This window comes from Geotrypetes seraphini, chromosome 1 (assembly GCF_902459505.1).
Source record: "Geotrypetes seraphini chromosome 1, aGeoSer1.1, whole genome shotgun sequence".
Lineage (NCBI taxonomy): Eukaryota > Metazoa > Chordata > Amphibia > Gymnophiona > Dermophiidae > Geotrypetes > Geotrypetes seraphini.
The window spans coordinates 402,964,487-402,990,148 of NC_047084.1; the positions used below are offsets into that span (position 1 = coordinate 402,964,487).

The window sequence follows — 25,662 nt, forward strand, 5'->3', positions numbered from 1 at the left end:
TGTACAGTGGAGGTTTCCGGCAGGAGGGATTAGGTGCCCCCTGCCGGTTTCGTTTGGGGGGGGGGGAGTGTTCCGGCAGGAGGTATTAGGCACCCTCCTACTGGCAATCTTCAAGGGGGGATGGGGTGTTCCGGCATGAGAGATTGGACACCCTCCTGCCAGCGATCACCGGGGGAGTATTCCGTCAAGAGTGATTAGGGCATCTCTCCTGCTGTGTTTGTTATGGGGGGGGGGGGGACTGGCAGCTGCAGCCACGGCCGCTAAATTTATCACAGCAGGGAGATCCCTTGCCATGATTAGCTTAGCGGCCGTATGTTTCTCCAGCTGGACTAAGGAGATGTGTACAGCCGTCTAGGTTCACCTAAGGCTAGTTCTAGGGCAATACTATGCCCATGCCTAGCCTTAAGTGAGCTTAGGCGGGCATGCAGACCTTCCTAGGCTCCCAGAGGTGACGCCAATGTAGGCGGCCTGCCTTGGTAGGTTATTTTTTTAAAACTTGCATCCTGATTGGCTGTTTTAGACAGCGCCTACTGTCGGGGTCAATTCAAAGTATAAGGGTATAAGGTTCAATATAAAAGTAAAGACAAAATACATTGAACGGCTTTAATAGAAGAAAACTGTGAACAACTGAACATATCACTTTTTCCACATAGTTCCCATACAAGACAAATGCCCTCATACTCTAGTGTGGAGACAAATGCCCATCATACTCTAGTGTGGAGATTTTGAGACTGAAGATGCAGCAAGGTCTGGAAGTCCTCAAACAATGTCAACTCCTGAAATTGTTGACCATGACATGATTTTGGCAGATAGGCAAATATCAGCTAAAACAATTGCTGAGGACACTGTAGATATCCAGGGAATGTGCTGGGTTTAGAATCCACAAGCAGCTGGTTATGTAGAAGCTGTCAGCCAAGGCAACTACAGGGAGGTAAGTCTGACCTATGAGGTAAGTAAATTAATTCAACAGAATTATCTCTGTTAGGCCTTATCTCTACGATACATTACTACCATGACCATCAAAAATCTGTTATTCTCATTTCTCTGGACCTATCCGCAGCCATTTTGACACTATCAACCACTCTCTTCTTATTAATAGACTTAAAGACTGTGGTATCACAGGCCCAGCTCTTCTTGGTTCACATCCTACTTTAATGAACACAGCTTTAAAGTCCATGTACAGAACGAAACTTCGCAACCTATATCTCTAACATACGGTGTCCCACAAGGTTCGATTCTCTCCCCACTACTATTTAATATCTTCCTGTCTCCTCTACTTACTTTAGCACAATCTATTGGATTTACAATTTTCGCCTACGCTGATGATATACAACTCCTTCACCCCAGTCAACACACAAACATCTCTGACATAAAAAGACATAAACGATAAATTAGACACTATATATGATTGGCTTTTCTCAAATAAACTCTCCCTTAATATCGAATAAATCTCGTGCCATCCTAATTCCAACTAAAAACTGTGCCCCCTTACCGGAAAAACTCTCCATTAATTCCATTCCAATACAAATAGAAACAAAAATAAAACTATTAGGCATCATCATTGATAAAGACCTCACTTACCATGACCATATCAGTTCAATTGCAAAAACTTGTTTCTTCAAACTTCGCATTATTCGGTCACTACTCTCAATCTTAGAGACTGATTCAATCGATATCTTAATCCACTCCTTAGTCATTTCTCACTTAGATTATTGCAACTCTCTTCTCAAACGGTCTCCCCCAAAAAGAAATTTGACGCCTACAATTAATACAAAACCACAGCAAATAAAACTCATTCACAAAATTAGGCAAATTTGAGCATGTGTCTCCTCTTCTCAAAGAGGCACATTGGCTCCCCGTTACCCACCGTATCACCTATAAAATCGTACTACTCTCCTTCAAAATAAAATACTATCCACCAACCTTATTTCTCGACAAACTTCTCATTCCCCAATGTTCCCACGCATTCTAAGGTCAACTGATCAAAACTTCTCTTTAATTCCCTCGATATAAAGACTTTTACTACACCCGGAAGAAACAATATTTTGCAGTAACTGCCCCACATTATGGAACTCTTTACCACAGCAACTCCGTGATGAACAACATCTAGACAAATTTAAGATAAGCCTAAAGACTTTCTTATTTCGTGGACGCCTTTGGCTACGTTTAGACTTACCTTTAACTCTCCCCTTTTGTTTCTTTTTTTATTTTCTTTTTTTCTTTTTTTTCCTTTCTATTCTCTCTCTCTTTTCCTTTTCTAAAACAACCAACCACTTTGATAAAGCGACCCACCCTATATGTTTTTCCCCTTTCCCACTGTCTCCATTTCTTCTCCAACATGTAACTTTCCCCCTCCCTTCCCTTTTACCCTCACTTTCAAGTCTGTCCAGTCGATGTTATTTATGTTCACTTAATTATTTTTTTTAAATGCTTAACATTTTATCTTACTTTTATCTCTTTTTAGATTTATTGTAAACCGTCCAGATATTTTTTGATGGTCGGTATATTAAAAACCAATAAACTTGAAACTTGAAACTTCACTTTTAAAAACTGAGAATACTGCAGTTTCTGGAATCCAATGAATTACAGGACCCAAGGCAATATGATTTCACTAGAGACAGGTCTTGTCAGAAAAATCTGACCAATCTCTTTGACTGGGAGACTAGAGGAGTTGGATAGAGGGAGAACACTAGATATGCGTCTAATAAATAAACATGAGATATGCATCTAATAAATAAACTGAGTGTTCTCGGTATGGACCCCAAAGTGATGGATCTGGGTTAGGAAGTGTTAGGAAGACAACAGAGGGTAGTGGTAAACAGGGCTCACTCTGAAGAATGAGATGTTACCAGTGGTATGTCGTAAGGTTTGGTTCTTGGGCCTGTTTTTTGTAAGTGATTTTGCTGAAGGGCTGTCTGGTAAGGTTTTGCCTCTTTGTGGATGATACCAAAATCTTCTATAGGGTAGATACCCTTGATGGTGTGGATAACATGAGGAAGGACCTGGTAAAGCTTAAATAATGGTCCAGAATTTAGTAGTAAAAATAGTAAAAATTTAAATGCTATAAAATACAGCATAATACATTTGGCTGCATAAACCCGAGGGAACAGTAAAGTTTAGGGGTGAAGAACTTCTATGCATGAAAGAGGAGAAGGAGTTGGGTGTGATCCTATGTGATCTCAAGGTGGCCTAGAAAGTAGAAAAGGTGATGGCAAAGCTAGAAAAATGCTTGGATGCATAGAAAGAGAAATAGCCAGTAGGAAAACCAAAGGTAATGATGCCCATGTATTAGACTCAGGTGACTCCTCATGTAGAATATTGTGTACAATTCTGGAGACTGATAGAATGGATACTAAAATGGTTGGTGGTCTCTTTGTCATAAAGCATATGAGGACAGACTTACATTTCTCAATATATATACATTTAAGGAAATGCGGGATAGGGGTGATATGATAGAAAACGTTTAAATACCTAAGTGGTATAAATGTGCATGACGCGAGTCTCTCAATTGAAAGGAAGTTCTGAAATGAGAGGGCATAGGATGAAGGTGAAAAAGTATAGACTAACAGACATGTCCAACTTAGAACAGGTTGTGATCTACTTTTTCCAGCCAAAAGTGCGGTGATCTACCACCATAAAAATTAAGTTTCAAATTAAATTTTAACCCAATAAAGTTGGAGGGTCCCCCCCTTCCATTTTTAATGAACCTTCTGTCATTTACTTGGATGTGATCAGCTGTTAAGCAAATTAAGCAAAAACAAAACAGAGAGACAAAGATCCTGTAAGAACTGCGAGGGAAAATGGAAAGTACATTTTTTTCTAAAGTTTTATTGAGTAATAACTTTATTTAAATACCTTAATAACTTTCTTTAACTTTTATTGAGTAATTTGTGTTAAATTTAGGTCAAGTATTTGATCCAGGCTGATCTTGCACAATCTTTAATATTTCACTCTTGCTCATTAGTGAGACGTCTGAGCCTGCATTTCATCCACCAGCTTTTTGAAGTTGGGTGAATATTGTGTGAGGGCCAGTCTCAGGGAATCCTAGAGAAGTTCATCTGTTATGTTGTGTACTCTTTATCATTTTCAGATGGGAAAACGCAGATTCACACAAATAAGTTGAACTGAAACAGGAGTGTACAACTTCACTGCATCTTCTCAAGTTGGGAAATTTGTCTCTAGGCACTAGCTTCCAAAACAATTCCTGCTCAGCACAGGTCTTGAGAAAATGTCATTTTTAAGGGTTAATATTTTGGTTTTCAAGAAGATGGCTTGTTCAATGAATTAATTTTTACTGATAGCAGCTGAAGTTTTTTTTTTCCCATGAAATTTATTTAAATTTTTCAAAATACAATAAGAATCAGGAGGAAGTGACGTCACCAGCACAAATGGACGCTTGATCGGGAGAGCTCCATTCGGGCCCTAAGTAAAATCCCCTCATTTGGCTGTGAAATTGTGCTATCGCTCTCTCCCAGGTGTCCTAGCAGTGCAGGATTGGAGTATTTGGGGTATGGCTACCTGAAAACGGCTTCTCAGAGATAAAAGTGGGGCAGCGTACATTAGAGAAGATGCTCAGCAGGGGAGCACATGGTGGCGCAGTGATGGAGGATGGCGGCAGTTGGGCCGCACTATTAGGCAATGGACCCGATTTCTCCACGGCTCCGGTAGCCGAGCTTATGAGTCTGGGAGCCACTGACTAAGGCCGACATGCAGCGATGGATCCAGGAGGTGAAATCTGAGATCGCAGCAGTGGTGGTATAGGTCTGGGAGGCTGTGCAGTAACTACGCTCGATCTTATTGAAGTTAGTTCTAGGGGTCAGACGTAGTGGAGACCTCGCCTGGATGCCTGTGTAAGAGAGCGTGACCGGGGTAGCATCGGGAAACTGGAGGACGCTAGTGCAGAGTAGTCAAACTCTATTAGATAAAGTGGAGGATTGGAGAACCGGCACCCTTCAAAAACAACTTGAGGGTGTGAGGCCTCCCAGAAGCACCTGAATATAAAGATATCAGAGATACTGTGCTTCGCTTGCTGAGCTGGCTGCTCCAGGATGATTCTTTGGACCTGGGAATCGTACGAGCGCATTGGGCGCTGGGGCCTTGGCTATCGGTTCAACCTAAGGACTTGGTGATTTGCTTGCAGAGCTTTGTGGTCAAGGAGCAGGCTTTGTGGAGGGCCAGAGAAATGGACACAGTGACCTGGGAGGGCCACCACTTGGAATTTTACCAGGATCCGGTGGCCAGTACTTTGCAGAAAAGGCGCTCCTTTCAAGAGGTCACTAAGGCCCTTCAACAGAGTAACTTGCACTACCGCTGGACTTATCCTTTTGGAGTGGTGATCACCATCAATGGGGTGCACACCAGGGTCTCCTCCATGCAGGAGGCCTGTGCCCTGCTCCAGATCATGGGCATTGAAGTGCTGGAGGCCTCGGGCTGGAGATGGGGGGCATCAAATGCACGCGAGAACCTAACTCCTCTTAGATGGCAGAGAGTGGAGTGAGGAGCTAGAGGAGGCCGAGGTGGTTGAGGGGGAGTGCTGGGGGGGTGCCCCCCTCCAGCAGCAGCAGCAGTATCTTCCTCCACTGGACCCACTTGAGCTGGGAATAGGGGTTGCCTGGCTGTTGGAGTGTATTGTGCTGGTTTCTCAGTTTATGTAGTGTTTTTGTGTGGGAGTCTGGGACATGTTTGGTAGGAGCTTCCAGGAGTGTGCGGGAGGGCTGAGGTCTGGGTGTGTTGCAAGGGGGGCTATGTTTTGAACTGTTCTTTTGCGGTGGGTTTGGGGGCTGTTTGGGGGGGAGTTGGTTGCTGGACTGCTTTGTTATCATTGGGGATATGTTTTGCTGTTATTTTTGGGCTGTGTAGAGGGCATTGGGGACTATATATACTTCCTTGTATGTTGGTGGGAGGTGTGGAGAGGGGGGGAAGTAACAAGTTGTGAGTTTTAGGATGGGAGCTGGGGTTGGGAGGGTGACAGATCCTGGGGGGGGGGGGAGCTCTGTTTTTGTGCAGGCAGCTGGTGTTATTTTTTTACCATGGAGGGTCTCAAGTTAATCTACCTATAATATTGGAGGCTTAATTCTCCACATACATGGAAAGCTTTCTTTCGAGAGTTAGCCCATAGAGAATGACACGGGGAAAAATTCTGTCCCTGTTACTGCCCCGTCCCCGGACCACCATCCTCTTCACTGCCCTGTCCCCACCATCGCCTTCAACGCTCTGTCCCTGTCTCTGCTGTCCCTTTCACCGCCCCGTCCCCGTCGTCTCCTCTCCATCTCCCCAGCACCCTTCACGCGGTCCAGCAGCTCCCACCCGCTGGCCAGCCGTGCATTTCCCTCCCTCCCTTTCCTCTTATGGTGAAACTGGAGATTTGTATAAGGCTATGCGCTGTATTACAGCCAGAGACTTGAAGTAGAGAGTTGCACTGGGACATAAATCCCACCCGTCCCTGCCAAAATCCCACCCGTCCCCACTCATCCCCGCGAGGAATCCCTCCATCCCCACCCATCCCCGTGAGGAATTCCTTCCATCCCCCACCCGTCCCCGCAAGGAATCCCCTCCATCCCTGCCCATCCCTAGAAACTTCAGAAATAGTTATTTCATTTAATTATGCTACTGAATTAAAGGCTCTGGTAGAGACCCATTTACAAATAAGCAAAGACACTATTAATTTGGAAATATTAATTGGGAAGAATACATACTTTGTAAACGGCATAATTAAGGAAAATAAATTAGAGTATCTGAGAGCTGCAGAATTATAAGGGATAAAGAGCTGAGCATGAGATGGTGAAAGATCAGGCTTCCACCTGTCAAATAAAACTAAAGGAAATTCAAAAATTGCAAAAGTACAAGAAAATTCTTATAAGATTTTGGTTGTCATATTAAAAGCCTTGCACTCCATCTACAAAAGGCTAATTCCTCTAGTGCATAATCTTACCTCTGATGGGAAAAAATGAAATCCTGTTCAGCTCTTAATGTGTCAAAAGCATAGTTCCTCACCTGTAGCAGATGTTATCTGAGGGCAGCAGGCAGATATTCTCACATGTGGGGGTAACATCATCTATAGAGCCTGGTACAGACATTGCAAAAGTGTATTGTCACTTTATAAATCTTGATACTAGCCTGTACCACTCATGTGTGAGTGCCTTCCACCCAATGGTCAGCTCACAGACACCGTTACATTTCAGTAACAAAGCTAAGAAGGTCAACTAGGGGAGGTGGAAGGGTTATGAGAATATCTGCCTGCTGATCCCTCACATAGCATCTGCTAAAGGTAACTATGCTTATCCAAGGACAATAAGGCAGGGATATTCTCACATATGTCCAATATGTGAGAATATTCTGCCTTATGTCCTGGGCTGCCAGATCATGCTCTGAGCTGGTGAACCCAAAAAGGGTTGGAGGAAAGTTGGCATCTAAATGGAAAATAAAATTTGTAGAACTGATTGGCCGAACCGGACTATCCTGTCTGGAATGATTCTCCAAACATAGTGAGAATATGGAGGCATGAACTGAGGACAGGTAGCAGCCATTACAGATGCTCTCAATGGAGTGGCCAAAAACAAAAAAAACAAATCCAATTGATTTGCAGTTTAAAATTCGAAGCAATGAGCAACAAAAACAAAAAAAAGAAAATACTGCAAGTCAAAGTACAGAAGTGCAGGATCTTTATTGAAGTAAAATAATATGGTAATCATAATGGTGGTTCTCACATGTGGAAGATACAATGGGAGAGGGAACATAGATGAGCTACTGAAGTCGCCATTGCTTGAACTTTAATATGCAGTGACAAGGCCTTGATGCAGCAGCTAACCTGAGCATAGCAAAAAGATACAGTCTGCCAGTCATTTGAGATGGTTCTCTTGGTGACAGGAGCTCCAAGTCCTTTTGGGATCAAAAGACAAGAACAGTTGAGTAGAAAGACCTGTGAGGGTTTTGGTCTGATCCAAAGTAATAGATCTAGTGCACGTTTATAGTCAGTGTGTAAGAGTGCTGCTTCACTAGGCTGAGAATATGTCTTGGAAAAAAGACCGGGAGAAATATGAAGTGGTTTAGATGAAATTCCAAGATGACTTTCGAGACGAACTTAGGATAAGTGTGAAGAACCACCTTATTATGGTAGAGTATTATGTAAGGTGGAACTGAAACAAGTGACTGAAGTTTATTGACTCGGTGTGCAGATATGAGGAATACAAATAATCAAATAGCAGGGAATGGAGGGAAAATAATCCACATCAAAATCATACACACTCCATAAATAGTATTAGTGCATCAAAGCAAAAAGCTGAGGTAGAGACCGCTGAACAGATAGCTAATTCCAGTGGGTGGCCCTGAAGCAGTGGCAATTCTGCCACAAAACGATTGTTGGCCCGTATCACTGCTATCTATATTTAAAACAGCGTGTGCCTAACTGTTAAACTTTTCTGTTTACCTCAAGGCTAGTTTAATTTTTATGCGAAAGAATGGGTGAGTGTGGGTTCACACTACCATCACTCTGAGGCTTTTTCTTTTGCTAGGTAAATTTTGCTTTGATGCACTAATACTATTTATGGAGTGTGTATGATTTTGATGTGGATATGAGGAATAGAACTTTCTAAGTGAGATGCTCAAGTGAATCAAATGTCAAGAGTGGTTTCAAAATGGAGGCTTCAACAGAGTGGAAAAGTCCAATTAGTAATCTCAACACACATACTTAGGAGTGACCTTTGACTCTCAACTTTCCTTCACAAACATATTTCAAATATCAGCAAGAGCTCTTTTTTTTAACTTCATCTGATATGCTCAATTTGGCTACTACTTTGCCTTCCTGCATTAAATATACATATTTTACTCGGTAGTAATTCAACAATTATTATCACTGTCTCAAATTGAAATGCCTGCAAATTGTGCCCTGGATCCATTGCCTTCCTACTTATGATGAGAATATTCTCATGCAGGCCATCTCATCCCTCACCAACTTATAAATCTCTGCTCTACTATCGGGCCTATCTCCACAGAAATGGGACATATTGCCTTGACCCCATTACTGAAAAAAAGCTGATCTTGACCCTTCCTCACCATCTAACTACCATCCCCATAGCAAATATCTCTCTCCTGACTAAAAATGCTAGAGGCCATCAAATCTACCCAGCTCTCATCTTACCTAGAGAGATTCTCCATTCTCTTACCTTACCAATATGGCTTCAGACCCAAGTTCAGCACCGAATCCCTACTGGTCTCATTAATTTCAAAGGTGCAACAACTTCATTCTCGTAATAAGTTTGCTGTCCTATTACAATTTGATCTCTCTGCAGCTTTTGATGTCCTCCACCACGATATTCTAATTTATCAACTTTCCGAGATAGGCATCAACTCCACAGTTTTAGAGTGGTTCTCAAATTTCTTATGTTCCCACTCCTACACTGTCAACACAAATGGCATTACGTCTGCTCCTTGGAAACCAACTTGTGGAGTCCCACAGGGATCACCCCTATCCCCTATTCTCTTCAATATCTATATGTCTTCCCTGAAACTCTTCCACCCATCTTCCCTTGAAACACTCTATACATCCTTATCCTCCTCGAGACAGACTCTAACCTTACCAACCTCTCTGAGAACACAACAGCATGCATAATGAAACTCCAATCCTGGTCCCTCTCAGTACAAATGAAACTGAACGAGTCCAAAACGAAACTACTCTGGCTGGGCCCAAAATTGGAACAGCTGCCTACCCTCTTCTCACTGCCTTCTGGTGCCACACTGCAGCTTGAGTTCTCAAGCAAAGTTCTAAGCATCATTGTCGACTCTTCTCTTTCTTTCAATGACCATCTCAACTCCTTGGTAAAATCATGCTTTTTTAACCTCCACGTGCTGAGGAAAGCGAGATCCTGCTTCCGCCAACCACATTTTGTCGTCCTTGTTCAATCTATCATCCTCTCCAGACTAGACTACTGTAATCCCATCTATCTAAGTCTAACTAAAAAGTTTTCAAAGACTTCAGCTAATTCAGAACACCGCGGCCAAGCTAATCTTCGCAAAAAGCAAATTTGATCATGTTTACCCACTTCTGTCAAAACTTCACTGGCTTCCAGTAATTTCCAGGGTTTATTTTAAATGTGCCTGCCTAGCTTTTAAGATCCCACATGGCATTCTCCCTCCCCTAATTCCGCTACCTTGGAACTCCTTGAGTCCTGATACCACCAGGTCCACCCAAAAACTTAAACTATCCTTCCAGGGCACCTGTTCACAGCTCCACCCCTCCCCCGATCCAGCAGGGGAGAAAACTTTAAAAGAAGCAGCGCTAATGGCGCATGGCCGTTCGGCACGCCGGCGAAGTCACACGGCAAAGGCACATGCACCTTAGTGCGCGCCTTTGTGAAGCGACTGCCGGGAAGCCAACCGGACCTGTTACAGACCGGTGCAAACCAGACCGATAGTCAGATAAGTTACCGCACTGCATGTAGATCTTCATATTAATATTGAAGAGTGTCAGCTTGCTGATTGTGAGTAGACACACTCTTCGAGGAGTTCCACGAGGATACCAACGACCCGCGCCAAGACCAATGACTTCAGAGCTCCCAAGCCACCTCTCCTCTTACTGGGCCGAGCGTGTGAGCATGCTCCGCCCCCCCAGAAGCGGCCCGGGAAACCCTTACAACCGCAGCAGCCAGAGCTGGACCACCAGTTCCTACCCGCCTGCCTGCCTGCTCCCACCCACAACCAGCGACCTGCTAAGGGTTTTGCTAAGGTTCTTCTGTTAAGATTTTTGCTAAAGTTTTTTGTTCACTGTTACTGGCTACATCTTAATGAACTATATTTATCTGTAGCATCTTAAGAGCGGTATCAATCTGCACCATCTTAAGAGCTATTTAATCTGTTTCAACCAAACAACTAGAAATTAGGTGTATCAGGGAAACTAATATAGTTATTGCGACAGGAAGGGACAAATACCCTGAAACATGAATTTCCTATTGATTTTATTGTTCTAATCTAATAAGCGGCAGCATCAAAGATGTTAACTCACTCTATCCACAATTACACTCAATCCATTACCCTGATTTATCAATCCAATACATAATTAACCCACAAGTAGACAGGATAAATCACATAAATGTAATCTCAAATAAAGGATAAGACATCGACGGAAAGCCTAAAAAAAGAATAAGGGAAGTAAAAAACCTATTAAACCACTACTCCTCTACCAAACCTATCACACCCGCCTCTATTCCCTGTGAATATCTTAATACTAGATCTGTCAGTGAATAAAGCCTTTTCTAATTAAAGATTGGATCATCAGAAAGCAAATAGCCTGTCTTTTCCTAACCAAAACATGGCTAATTTCTGAAAATGATCCAATAGATAATTGATACTTCTACCAGATAGTTTTAAAAACTCCTTACGCTAAACCGTGAGGGTAGAAAAGAGGGGAGGATTAGCAATTCTTCTTAAGGTAGGATTTTGAGCCTTGAACTATGGATTCCAAAATGACCAATCAGTTAGAAATATTAGCCTGTAAAATCAGTAGTAGGAAATAGAAGAATCCCTATCTTGCTTATTAATTCTATAGCCCACCAAAAAAGCTGGCCAAAAGCCCAAGAGGATTTTGTGAGTAATTTCTGTTCTACATAATTCTATTATTTCCTTCCTACATATATCATTGCAGGCGACATACACATATACCTAGAACGAAGAGGACAATCCAGATACAAAAGACTTTGAAAACTTTCTCTCCCTACTCAATTATAATCTCCCTTCTCACCTACACAAACACATGAAAAAGGTCATCACTTAGATATAGTAGATATGTCCACAAAGGAAATTTGTAAAACCCTGCCATCTCTCTACAATACATGATGGCACCTGGTGTCACGATATCTGGTCTGACCATTTTACTTATTACTTCAAGTTAAGCTGGACTCATTTAAAATCTAAAACACATCCAAAGATAAAAAGAGAGCATCACACAAGAGGTTATATTAATCCAGAAGAATATTGGTTACAATATGAACTATAAGCGGAGATAGGTGAAGGAGTCGATTTTTGGGATCACTGGATGAAAACTAGCACATCCATTTTAGATAAAATTGCCCCTAAGCGAAATAGTAAAAGCTGCATAAATAAATATAACAAATGGTTTGACACCGAACTTCTAAAAATGAAACAACTAGTAAGACGACTAGAAAGAATTTGGAAAAAAACAGGAGAATCGTCAGACCGTAACAACTGGAGATCTAACATAAAAATCTACCAACAATTGATAAAAGACAAACATAAAGCATTCTACTCTTCCAAAATCAACTTATCCAGCACTAGCTCAAAAGGAATCAATGCAAAAGAGCTGTTCAACTGAGTTATAAATTTATTTCACACCACATGCTACACTCAACTCGTACACAATATTAACCTACCTTCAGCAAATGATTTAGCACAGTACTTTGATTCAAAAATTAAAAACCTAAGAAACAACTGTTCAGCAAATGACACTAATGATCACCAAATAGCTAACATACAAGGAAATGAAATACCAGCAGACATGATCTGGAGTTCCTTTCACGATCCAGAATGGAATAATTATATCAAACTATATAACAAATACTCTAAATCTTACTGCGCTCTGGACTCATGTCCCCTGGAAATTATGAAAGCGGCTCCATTAGACTTTAAACTATCTTTGCTGCATTACTTAACCCATAACCTAAAAAATGGAAAGTTCCTCACTAATAACGGTCACATAATAATAACCCCAATTCCAAAAAATAGTAAAGAATCATCAGCACTGATAACCAATTATAGACCAATAGCATCCATTCCATTTATTGTAAAAATCATGGAGGGATTGGTACATACCCAACTGATGGAATATTTTGATCAGTTCTCTCTCTTACATGAAACTCAATCTGGTTTTAGATCTTTGTTCAGTACTGAGACAGTAATTGCGGCTATCTTAGATAATCTGCGTCTCTTGTTCAGCAAGGGCCTCAATGCCCTGATCATGCAATTTGATATGAGTTCTGCCTTTGACCTAGTGGGCCATGGGAAGATGCTACAATGCCTGGATGCAATTGGCATTAGGGAAGAGGTGTTGGACTGGTTCTGAGGCTTCCTCATGTCCTGTATCTATCAAGTACGTTTCAATTATGATCTCTCCGATACCTGGAGCAATCCATCTGGCGTACCGCAAGGGTCACCACTATCCCCATTGCTTTTTAATATCTACATGTCCTCACTAGGTGTGCAATTGACCCAGCTGGGGATAAAACTATTCAGTTATGCAGACGACTTGACGATCATCATCCCATTTGCTAATTCTCTCTCGGAAGTTACTCCGAAAGCATCAGAAGCACTAAATTTGATGGAGCAATGGATGTCTGAATTCAAACTGAAACTTAATTCAGAAAAAAAAAAATTTTTTGTAACTTTGCCACATCCGCTTGACACCAAAACCATGAAAGACCAAGTGGACTCCTTGATCAGAAAGGGTTTTTTCACTCTCTGGAAACTTCAATCCATTAGAGCATATTTTGATATGTCAGCATTTAGAATTCTGGTACAATCCCTTATACTGAGTCAACTTGATTACTGTAACATCGCCTATTTAGCAATTTCCCAAAAGAATATGCGACAATTACAACTTATACAAAATGCAGCGGTCAAACTGATTTTCGGACTGAGGACGTTTGACCACGTGACATCTTACTACCGACAGCTGTACTGGCTACCGATGGAGGCACGCATAAAGTTCGCCTGTTTCTGCTTTAAAGCACTATATGGTCTAGCCCCCAAATACATAACTGACCTTTTTTCCTTCTCAGCCAACAGACATAAGAGAAGCACACACTTGAACTTCGTTTCCCCCCCAGTTAGAGGATGTAAACTCAAACGACACCACCAATACCTTCTCTCACACCAAGCAGCATTATGGAGTAAAGATCTAGAACAATTGCTTACGCCTTCTACTTATGGGGAATTTAGGAAACGCCTAAAAACATATCTGTTCCTAAAGTATCTAAGCAATTCTTATTTCAGTGGGAATTCTGACTCCACTTGCTCAAAACGAGTCCGTGGTCATGGAATTCTTCATTATTCCCTTGCTGATAGAATTATTTTTTTATATTTTTATACTGTTATATATCATTTTTAAACTTCTTTATAACTTCTTAAATAGATATAAAAGTGTGGTCACTTATCTTAAATCTTTATAAGTTCCCCTTCCCGATGCGTTTCAAAGTCCTTTTTCAAGGTTGGGGGAACGATAAGATAAGGGTAATCTTACTCCAATATTCTGCCACCGGCTATCCGAAAAGACTCATTTTGACCACGGACTCGTTTTGAGCAAGTGGAGTCAGAATTCCCACTGAAATAAGAATTGCTTTGCACTGAGTGATTGTTTGATTGGTTGATTATAAGGAGTGAGTCTATTGTTTTGGTAGATGCCTAAAGTATCTAGACATCTGACCCGTTCAATTCTTTCTCTTCAATAACGGTTCCCTTGAACTGTTAACCACTATCTTTCTCATCTGTTAAGTTCATTCAATTTGTACCATCTTTTAATCTTTGTAAACCGCATAGAACTTCACGGTCCTGCGGTATATAAAAACTGTTATTATTATTATTATTATTATACGGGAAAATTGGGGAAATCTCTCCTCTTCAGAATTACAGGGTTTTGGAATAATCTTACTGCCCCACTACGGAATCTGGGCTCCTTCCGACTATTCCGAAAGCACTTGAAAACTAGGCTATTCACAAAAATGTAATGCTCTCTTCCCTCCTATACTCAACCTCCAACCCCATTATGCTGTTCCTTCCTATATTAAGCTCTTGTAAACCGTGCCGAGCTCTATAATTATGAAGAGGATGCAATATATAAACTTAAGGTTTAGTTTAGTTATCCATGTATTAAAAAAGGTGGAAGGTAAACCAACAGCAGCCAGCATGGGTAACAAGTGAAGTGAAGAAAGCTTATTAGAGCTAAAAGAGAATCCTTCAGAAAGTAGAAGAAGGATCCGACTGAAAATAATTGTAAACAGCACAAGGAATGCTAAGTCAAATACAAGGCACTAATAAGGAAGGCAAAGAGAGATCTTAAAAGAAGATTGCACTGGAAGCAAAAACACACAGTAAAAACATTTTTAGGTATATTAAAAGCAAGAAGCTGGGAAGAAAATCAGTTGGACCGCTAGATGACCAAAGGCTAAAAGGAGTTCTTAGGGAAGACAAGGCCATAGCAGAGAGATTAAATTAATTATTTGCCATGCTCTTCACCGAGGAAGATGAGGCGGAGTTACCGGTGCCAGAAATGGTATTCAATTCTGATGAAATGGAGAAACTCAAATTTCTGCAATGCTGCAAGATGTAATGGATCAATTTGACAAACTGAACAGTAGCAAATCGCCTGGACCATCCCAGAATGCTGATAGAATTGAAAAATGAACTTGCAGAGCTATTGTTAGTAATTTGTAATTTTTCTTTAAAATCCAGCATAATACTAGAAAACTGGAGAGTGACGAATGTGACGCTTATTTTTAACTAGGGTTCCAGAGATGATCCGGGGAACTATAGACGTTGGTGCCGGGCAAAATAGTAGAGACGATTATAAAGAACAAAATGACCGAACATATACATAAGCACGGATTAATGAAAGAAAGCCAGCATGGATTTAGTCAAGGGAAATCTTGCTTCATCAATCTACTGCATTTCTTTGAAGGGGTGAATGAACATATGGATAAAGGTGAACCAGTTGATATTATTTGGATTTTCAAAAAACATTTGTCAAAGTACCTCATGAAAGACTTCTGAGGAAATCAGAAAGTCACGGGATAACAGGTAATGTCTTATTATGGATTAAGAACTGGTTATAAGACAGAAAATAGAGAGTAGGTTTAAATGGTCAATATTCTTAATAGAGAGGGGTATATAGTGGGGTTCCCCAGGGGTCTGTGCTTGGACCACTGATTTTTAACATATGTATCAATGATGTAGAGATGGGAAAAACTAATGAGATAATTAAATTTGCTGATGATACAAAGTTGTTCAAAGTTGTTAAATCGCAAGAGATTGTAAAAAATTGCAAGAGGACATAAGAACATAAGAATAGCTTATGGTCCATCAAACACAGTAGCCCATTCTCACAGTGACTAATCCAGATCCCTAGTACCTGGATAAAACTCAAGGAGTTTTATCTTTCTCAATAACAGACTATGGACTTTTCCTCCAGGAAATTAACTAAACCTTTCTTAAAACCAGCCATGCTATCCGCTCTTACCACAACCTCAGACAATGTGTTCTAGAGCTTAACTATTCTCTGAGTGAAAAAAATTTCCTCCTATTAGTTTTAAAAGTAGTTCTCTGTAACTTCATCCAGTGTCCCCTAGTCTTTGTAATTTTTGATGAAGTGAAAAATTGATCCACTTGTACCCGTTCTACTCCATTCAATATTTTGTAGACTTCAATCATATCTCCCCTCAGTCGTCTCTTTTCCAAGCTGAAGAGCCCTAACCTTTTTAGTCTTTCCTCATATGAGAGGAGTTTCATCACCTTTATCATCTTGGTCACTTTTCTTTGAACCTTTTCTAATGCCACTATATCTTTCATGAGATAAGGAGACCATAAGTGAACACAATACTCCAGGTGAGGTCCCACCATGAAGCAATACAGGGGCTTAATAACATTATTAGTCTTGTTAACTATCTCTTTTAAAATAATTCCTAGTATCCTGTTTGCTTTTTTGGCCACCATCGCACATTGGATGGAAGGTTTCATCGTATTTTCTATGATGACACCCAGATCCTTTTCTTGGACGCTAACCCCCAAGGTGTGGACCCTAACATCCAATAACCGTGTTTCGGGTTATTCTTCTCAATGTGCATCACTTTGCACTTTGTCCACATTAAATTTCATCTGCCACTTGGATACCCAGTCTTTCCAATTTCCTAAGGTCTGCCTGCAAACTTTCACAATCCGCTTGCATTTTAACAACTTTAAACAGTTTAGTGTCATCTGAAACTGGGAAATTGGACATCAAAATGGCACATGACATTTAATGTGAGCATGTGCAAAGTGATGCATATGAGAAAGAGAAATCCGAACTATAGCTAATGTTATAGCTATGTTAGGATTCATTGTTTAGGATATGTTAAACCCTCAGATCAATGTGCGGCAACAGCTAAGAAAGCAGATAGAATGTTAGGAATTATCAGGAAAGGAATGGAAAACAAAGATGAAAAGTTATAATGCCCTTATAATCGCTCTATGGTATGGCCGCACCTCAAATACTTTGTGCAATTCTGGTCATCATATCTCAAATAAGATATAGCAGAATTAGAAAAGGTACAGAGAAGGGCGACAAAAATGATAAAAGGAAGAGGACGACTACCCTATGAGGAAAAGCTAAAGTGGCTAGGGCTCTTCAGCTTGAAGAAGAGATGGCTCAGGGGTGATATGATAGAGGTCTATAAAATACTGAATGGATTGGAAAGGGTAGATGTGAATCACTTGATAACTCCAAAAATACTAGGACTAGGGGACATGCGATGAAGCTAAGTAGTAGATTTAAAACAAACTAGAGAAAATATTTCTTCACACAATGTGTAATTAAACTCTGGAATTCATTGCCGAAGAATGTGGGTGAAATCAGTTAGCTTAGTGGGGTTTAAATATATTTAGTGGGGGTGAAATCAGTTAGCATAGTGAGATTGAAAAAATTTTAAAAGAGAAGTCCATAGGCCATTATTGAGATGGCTTTGGGAAACCCACTGCTTATTCCTAGGATAAGCAGCATAAAAATCTGTTTTACTACTTGGGATCTAGCTAGGTACTTGGGACTTGGGTTGACCACTGTTGGAAAAAGGATACTGTGCTTTAAGGTCCTTCGTTCTGTCCCAGTATGGCAATTCTTATGTTCTTATGTAACTAGATTACTGTAACCTCTTATTCAAGGGCACAAGAACCACAGATCTTCAAAGACTACAAAACATTGCTATATGTACTTATTCACAATGCACAAAAGTCTGCCCACCACTTAGTCATCCCTACTTACAGAGAGGTTATTCATGAGCACATTCGCCAATCCATTTTTCCATAAATTGGACCTATTCTTTGGAACTCACTTCCTATTCATATATGCCTTCACTGAGTCTTCTGCTAGCGCAGTTTATAGAAGAGGTCCTATGTCAAAAGTATCAAAGGTGGAACATACCATGAATTTTCTAGTCTCTAGGAGATCATTGATCAGATGTTGAAAGTCATTGAGATATTCTGTTGGTATGTATTAATCAAAAGATGACAGTTTTTGGATGAGTGATTTCATAAGCCACGTGAATTAGTCCAGCTATTTAAATCACTGAGTAATAATGCAGCTATAGAGCATCCAGTATCCCCTTTTTCTGCTGAGGAGTTTAATATATATTTTGCATCAAAGGTAGATGTAATTGTTAATACAATCCCAAAATTAATTAGTGAGAGAGAATAAAGTTAGATATAAAACACAACTGGAATTCATTTGAGAAGGTTTATTGTTTATTGTTAGCTTCTACTAATGACTGAGCTGTCAATTCAGAGCGGTTTGCAAGAGCTTCTGTAAAAGGTGTTATAATACAAAGTTACAAAAAGCTTCTGTGAAGATGTTACAATACATGGGCTCTATACAGAGTTGCAGGGGCTTCTGTTAAGAAGTCAGCCTTGAGTGAAGTATTACATGCTTGTAAACCGACAGTTGCAACAGGAGATTTATGTTCTTCAAGTGTACCTAAAATCTTCAATAGAAAAATAATAATGTTGGAACAGGGGGTGGTACCAGAAGTGTTAAAAATTACTACTGTCCAGCCAATAACATAACATAAAACTCACTTGTATACCGCAAATACCATTAAGTTCTAAGCGGTTCACAAAGACTAGTAATACAAATGAATAGACATCCAATTTCTAACTTCCAAAGTGTTCCCTGAAAAGATACATTTTTAAGGCACGTCGAAATTGTTGATATGAAGTTGGGAGTGTAAATATATAAGTTAAGTCCCTAGTCCATGAGGCTGCCTGAAAAGATAATAGTCGTTCCTGAAATTTCTTGTATTTACATCCTTTCACAAAAGGGAAAGAAAACAATGCATGAGTTTTCCTATGATGTTTAGAATTTGTGATAATAAAAGATTCCATAAGATATTCAGGAATTGAGCCTGTTAGTGCTTTAAAACAAATACAGCCCAGCTTAAATTTAACCCGTGCCTCAACTGGAAGCCAATGTAGTCAACAATAAAAACATGGTCATACTTCTTTAACATGGATAGTAACATGGTCATACTTCTTTAAATTGAAAATCAATCTAACTGCTGCATTCTGAATTATGCGTAGTCTATGAAGGTTTTTCTGAGTACCTACAAGATGAATAATATTACAATAGTCTAGCTGACTAAGGCCATGTGACTGAACCAACAAACGAAAGGAGTTAATATAAAAATATGCTCTGATAGTTCTTAATTTCCATAGAGTATAAAAACCCTTTCGAACCAATGAATCGACCTGATTTTTCATTGTAAGGGTACGGTCTAGAACTACGCCAAGCATCTTTATAGTTGACTGAATGCTATAAATTGTATTATTTAAGACAATAGATGTAACATCTTTGTTTAAATTTGGTGATGCATAGAAAAAATTTAGTTTTTTCCATGTTAATTTTCAATTTAAATTTCTGACATCACAAAATTCGACTATGGGGCTCATAAATTGAAAGAGAAAAACATTCAAAAACCTGCCTAAGTTGGCACTTGGACGATCATAAACAAAAGACGTCCAAGTGCTGATAATCGAAAACAGGTTTTGGATTGTGTGTACAAACAACCTAGGCCTTCATAGTGCCGCTGAACGACTATAGCTAAACGGGGCTTGTCAGGAGGATTGTCAAGGGCGGGATTTGGGCGGGACATGGGCAGGCTTTTACTAGTCGTACTGCATATATAACCGGAAAGTTATACAGCACAGGAATCGACAGAACTTGGACATTGTGACTTAGACCAAGGGTCTCAAAGTCCCTCCTTGAGGGCCGCAATCCAGTCGGGTTTCAGGATTTCCCCAATGAATATGCATGAGATCTATGTGCATTGCACTGCTTTCAATGCATATTCATTGGGGAAATCCTGAAAACCTGACTGGATTGCGGCCCTCAAGGAGGGACTTTGAGATCCCTGACTTAGATCATTTAAAACATGCTCTAAGTCACAAAAACCCACCTAAAGTCACCAGATAAGCACTGCAAACACATAATACAGACCCCCACACACTACCCCAGTGATCACAGACCCCCCCCCCAACCCCCAAAAAATATTAATCACACCTTTAAAATTCAGCCTCCAGACCAATCATCACCTGGCAGTCAGGCATAGGAAAGCCTAGTCGTCCAGCACAGAGACAGCTTAAGTCATCTTGGGGGTGGGTTAGGGACCCATGAAGAGGAGGCCTCATGCCCATAAGCCCCTGTAATCAGTGCATTGTTACTGAAATATGTGCACTCCCCTATACACCCCCAAAACCCTTTTGTACTGGCATTAAGTGGCTCCTGCAGCCATAAGGGCTATTAGGGTGGTAAATAAGTGGGTCTAGGGGTTACTGGAGGTAGTTTGAGGGGCTCACTGTGACCTATAAGGGAGCTGTAGTGCAATGATGACATGGCACCCTTTTTATGATGTTCCCAGCAGTGCCCTGTAAGGTGCCATGTCTGGGGTGTTCAGTCCATCACTTTGCAGACACCTCCCACGTCCAACAGGGCTTGTTCTAGGCATTTTTGACTTGGATGAAAAGTTGGACGAAAATGTGGTATAAAGGATGGGACGATTTAGCGACTTGGGACGATCAGATCGGCAGGACGTATACTTAGACAATTTTCAAAACAAAAAAAAAAAATTTGGATGTATTTTTCGAAAATGTGTCCTAGGCTGTTTTTTACTTTGGACGACTTGCGACTTAGATGAAAATTGACTTAGATGTTTCTTTCAATTGTGCCCCTCCACCTGTAAAATCCCTACCACAGTTTGGGATTACTTGAGAAAGGGAAGTATACACAGGAATTAGAATAGTGATGTCGTCAGCCTAACTAAATAGTTTAATTTTAAACTGAGATAATCTGTTACCCAAGGAAGCCAAATAGATATTAAAAAGCAATGGAGACAGAGGAGACCCTTGGGGTACTCCACATGGGTTACTCCAACTGTTTGAGAGCTCATTGTTAAGTTTTACTTGATAAGTTCTAAGTTTAAGAAAATCCTCAAACCATTTCAAAACTTGACCATGTATACCTATAGCATCCAGACATTCTAATAATTTGTCATGGTCGAATGCACTGCTTAAATCCAGTTGCAAAATCAAGGCACTGGCACCCCTACTAAAAAGACTACACAAATTGCCCTACTAGAGATGCCAGTACTTTCTCTGTGCTATATAAAGGTCTAAATCCTGACTGTGAACCATGCAAAATAGAAAAATATTCCAAATAATTTAACAGTTGCATATTTACTAAACCTTCCATAATTTTTATAAAGAATTGAATTGACAAAATGGGCCTGTAGTTAGACACCAAGGATACAGAACCCTTAGGATCTTTGGGAATTGGAGTTACAATGGGGGAAAAATCCCGCTATTGAACAAATAAGTTATCCAAATAAACAGATGTAATTGAAACTGTATCGGTGCTAATTTCATCACTTCCAGAAAGCATAGGTCTAATGAGTAGTATGATTTCACATATGTACTATAGAGTTTCCTAAAATCGTCCTAGTCAGGACTAGCAAAAGTACCCCACTCTAAATTAACATAGTAAGAGTCAGGTAACAAAGGTAAGTCCTGTTCCTTACTTACAGCTAATGAGCAAGATGATCATAAATTATCAACTTTCTTACTAAAATAATTTGCTAGCTCTACCAAATTTGGGGACTTACTTGAGCTGATTGTGAGAGGGAGTTAATTTCAAAAAATGTTATTGACAGTTTTAAAAAGTTCTTTAGTATTAGTTCCAGTTATACTAATTTTTGAGGAATAAAATGTCTTGTGTTTTACTTTAATTAATTGTTTCTAAAAATAAACCTCTTTCCTCCAAAAAACTCGATCATTTTGATTCCCTGATTTTAACCAAACTCGTTCCTATTTCCTTACTTTACGTTTTAAGGCCAAAAGGTCATCATCAATTCCATTGTTTAAGAACATAAGAGTTGCCTCCGCTGGGTCTGACCAGAGGCTCCATCGCGCCCAGCAGTCCACACCCACGGCGGCCCCATCAGGTCCACGACCTGTTAAGTGGTTCCCTGCCTTTTCCCTATAACCTATCTATAAATCTATCTGTACCCTCTAATTATATCTGTACCCCTCAATCCCCTTATCCTTCAGGAATTTATCTAAACCTTCCTTGAACCCCCGTAGTGTGTCCTGCCCTATCACAATCTCCGGGAACGCATTCCATGTGTCCACCACCCTCTGGGTAAAGAAGAACTTCCTAGCATTTGTTCTAAACCTGTCCCCTTTCAATTTCTCTGAGTGCCCCCTTGTACTTGCGGTTCCCCACAGTCTGAAGAATCTGTCCCTGTCTACCTTCTCTATGCCTTTCATGATCTTGAAGGTTTCTATCATGTCTCCTCTAAGTCTCCGCTTTTCCAGGGAGAAAAGCCCCAGCTTTTTCAGGTCTGTCAGTATATGAGAGGTCCTCCATACCCTTTATTAGCTTAGTTGCTCTTCTCTGGACTCATCTCAAGTACCGCCATGTCCTTCCTGAGGTACGGTGACCAGTACTGGACACAGTACTCCAGATGCGGGCGCACCATTGCCCGATACAGCGGCATGATGACTTCCTTTGTCCTGGTCGTGATACCCTTTTTGATGATACCCAACATTCTGTTTGCTTTCTTGGAAGCTGCTGCACATTGTGCCGATGCTTTCATTGTTGTATCCACCAACACACCTAGGTCTCTTTCAAGGTTACTTACCCCTAGCAGTGGATTCCCCCATTTTGTAGCTGAACATCGGGTTCTTTTTCCCTACATGCGTGACCTATGCATGTTCTCTACATTGCAATGTTCTCCTACATTGAAGCTCATTTGGCACTTTTTTGCCCATTCTTCCAGTCTCACTAGCTCCCTTTGCAGGTCTTCACAGTCTTCCGTGGTTCTAACCCTACTGCAGAGTTTGGTGTCGTCTGCAAATTTAATAACCTCACATTTCGTCCCCGTCTCCAAGTCGTTTATGAAGATATTGAACAGGAGCAGTCCCAGTACCAACCCTTGCGGAAATCCGCTCGTGACCCATCGCCAGTCTGAGTATTGGCCCTTCACTCCAACCCTCTGTTTCCTGCCCTCTAATCAGTGTTTAATCCATCGATAGATATCCCTTTTCACTCTGTGGTTCCCCAGCTTCTTGAGCAGCCATTCATGGGGTACCTTGTCGAAGGCCTTTTGGAAGTCAAGGTAATGATGTCAATGGATTCCCCTTTGTCCATCTGTCTGTTTATCCCTTCAAAGAAGTGCAGTAAGTTCGTGAGGCACGACCTTCCCTTGCAGAAGCCATGCTGGCTTGCCCTCAGCTGTCCATTGTTTTCTATGTGCTCGCAGATTGCTGTCCTTAACCAGTGCTTCCATCATCTTTCCCGAACCGAGGTCAAGCTCACAGGCCTGTAGTTTCCTGGGTCACCCCTCGATCCCTTCTTGAAGATAGGCGTGACATTTGCTATTTTCCAGTTCTTCGGGATCTCGCCAGTTTTCTAAGGATAGGTTATATATTTGCCGGAGTATTTCCGCTATTTCGTTTCTCAGTTCTTTTAGTACCTTGGGTGGATTCCGTCCGGGCCTGATGATTTGTCGCTCTTCAATCTGTCTATCTGTCGGAGGACATCCTCTTGGCTTACTTCTATTTGCTCCAGTTTTTCATCTTGATCCCCACTTATGATCTCCTCGGGCTCCGGAACATTGGATGTGTCCTCGCCTCATGAAAACTGACGAGAAGAACTTGTTTAACCTGTCGGCTACCTCTTTTTCCTCCTTTACCACTCCCTTTCTGTCTCCATCATCAACAGTCCACACGTCCTCCCTTGCCGGTTGCTTTCCCCTTTACATACCTGAAGAACGGTTTTGAAGTTTCTCGCTCTCCCTCGCCAGCCTCTCTTCATATTCTCTTTTTGCTTCCCTAACCACTCGGTGACATTCCCTTTGGTGTTTTTTGTGTTCCTTCTGGTTGTCTTCAGTCTGGTCCTTCTTTCCATTTTTCTGAACGATATTTTCTTGTCCCCTATCGCCTTTTTCACTGCATCTGTTATCCACACCGGGTTTTTTGTTTGATTCCTTTTTGCATCCTTTCCTAAACCTGGGGACGTAAAGGTTTTGTGCCTTGTGCACCGTTTCCTTGAGTATGGACCAGGCCTTCTCAACGGTCTCCAGCTTCCCTGAGCCACTTCTGAGTTTCTTTTCCACCATTTTCCTCATAGCGTCATAGTTCCCTTTCTGAAATTGAGAGCTGTCATTGTGGTTTTCTTTACCTTTGATGTTCCTACTTCTAAATTGCACTGGATGATGTTGTGATAACTGTGTCCCAGTGGTGCTATTACTACCACCTCCTTTGCGGGTCCCCCTAGTCCGTTGAGGATTAGGTCGAGAGTGGCATCTCCTTGCATCGGTTCCGTGACCATCTGTTCCATGAAACAGTCCCTCACAGCCTCCAGGAATTTTGTTTCCCTCGCGCAGTATTTGAGTGTCCAATGCTCCAGTCTATCCCAGGGTAGTTGAAAATCCCCCATCACCACCACACTTCCGCTTTTGCATTGCTGCCTCAATTCAGTCTCCAGGTCCTGGTCTTCGACTTCCGATTGTCCTGGTGGGCGATAGTACAGTCCCAGTTTTATGTCAGCCCCATTTCTTCCTGGTAACTTAACCCATATGTGATTCAAACCGTCCGCTCTTATTGCTGTTTCCATCCTGGTCGAGTGAATGGAGTCCCTTATGTATAGCGCTATTCCTCCACCCTTCTTGTATGTCCTGTCTCTCCTGTAGAGTTTCGTACCCTGGTAGGACCACATCCCATTTGTTGTCCTCAGACCACCATGTTTCTGTGACTCCAATTATGTCTAGGTCCTCTTTGTTTGGCTATGATTTCTAGCTCTCCATTTTGGTTCTTAGGCTCCTTGCATTTGTGTATAAGCAATTTAGGTCCCGGTTGTTTGCTTTTCCTGCTGGGTTCCTGCTGAAGTTCACTTTGTTCTTCCTCCTTCTGCGGCATGCCTTCTCCGTCCTCAGCCTGCTTCCCCAATTTCACATGTCCCCTCTATCTCCTGCTGTTCGTTCTTCTTTTTGCTCTCTAGTTTCACTTGTTCCTTGTACCCCTGTATTTCATCCTTTGGTCCTTTTTCACATTTTTCCCGCTCATCCTTAAGTCTCTCTCTAAGTTTCCCCCGCTCAGTATCTTCATTTGATACTCTTGTCCGAAGCGTTGTTGTTAGATCGTCTGTCGGCTTTCCCCTTCCTCGTCAGTTTAAAGCCTTGTCTATTTCATTCTTGACGTTGTTTGCCAGCATTCTTGTTCCTGCCGTGCTCAGGTGCAGTCCGTCCCTCCTGAAGAGCTTGTTCTTTCCCAAAAAGTGGTCCAGTTCCTTACAAAGTGGAAACCTTCCTCTTCGCACCATCTCCTCAGCCATCCGTTTATTGCTTGCAGCTCGGTCTGCCTCCTCGC

At 41.3% G+C, this 25,662-nt stretch overlaps 1 protein-coding gene across 1 annotated transcript in view; it reads left to right on the top strand.

Moving 5' to 3' along the window:
- LOC117347325 (dynein heavy chain 6, axonemal-like) overlaps window positions 1-25,662 on the top strand; it is a 2,502,256-nt gene that overhangs the window by 1,537,147 nt on the left and 939,447 nt on the right.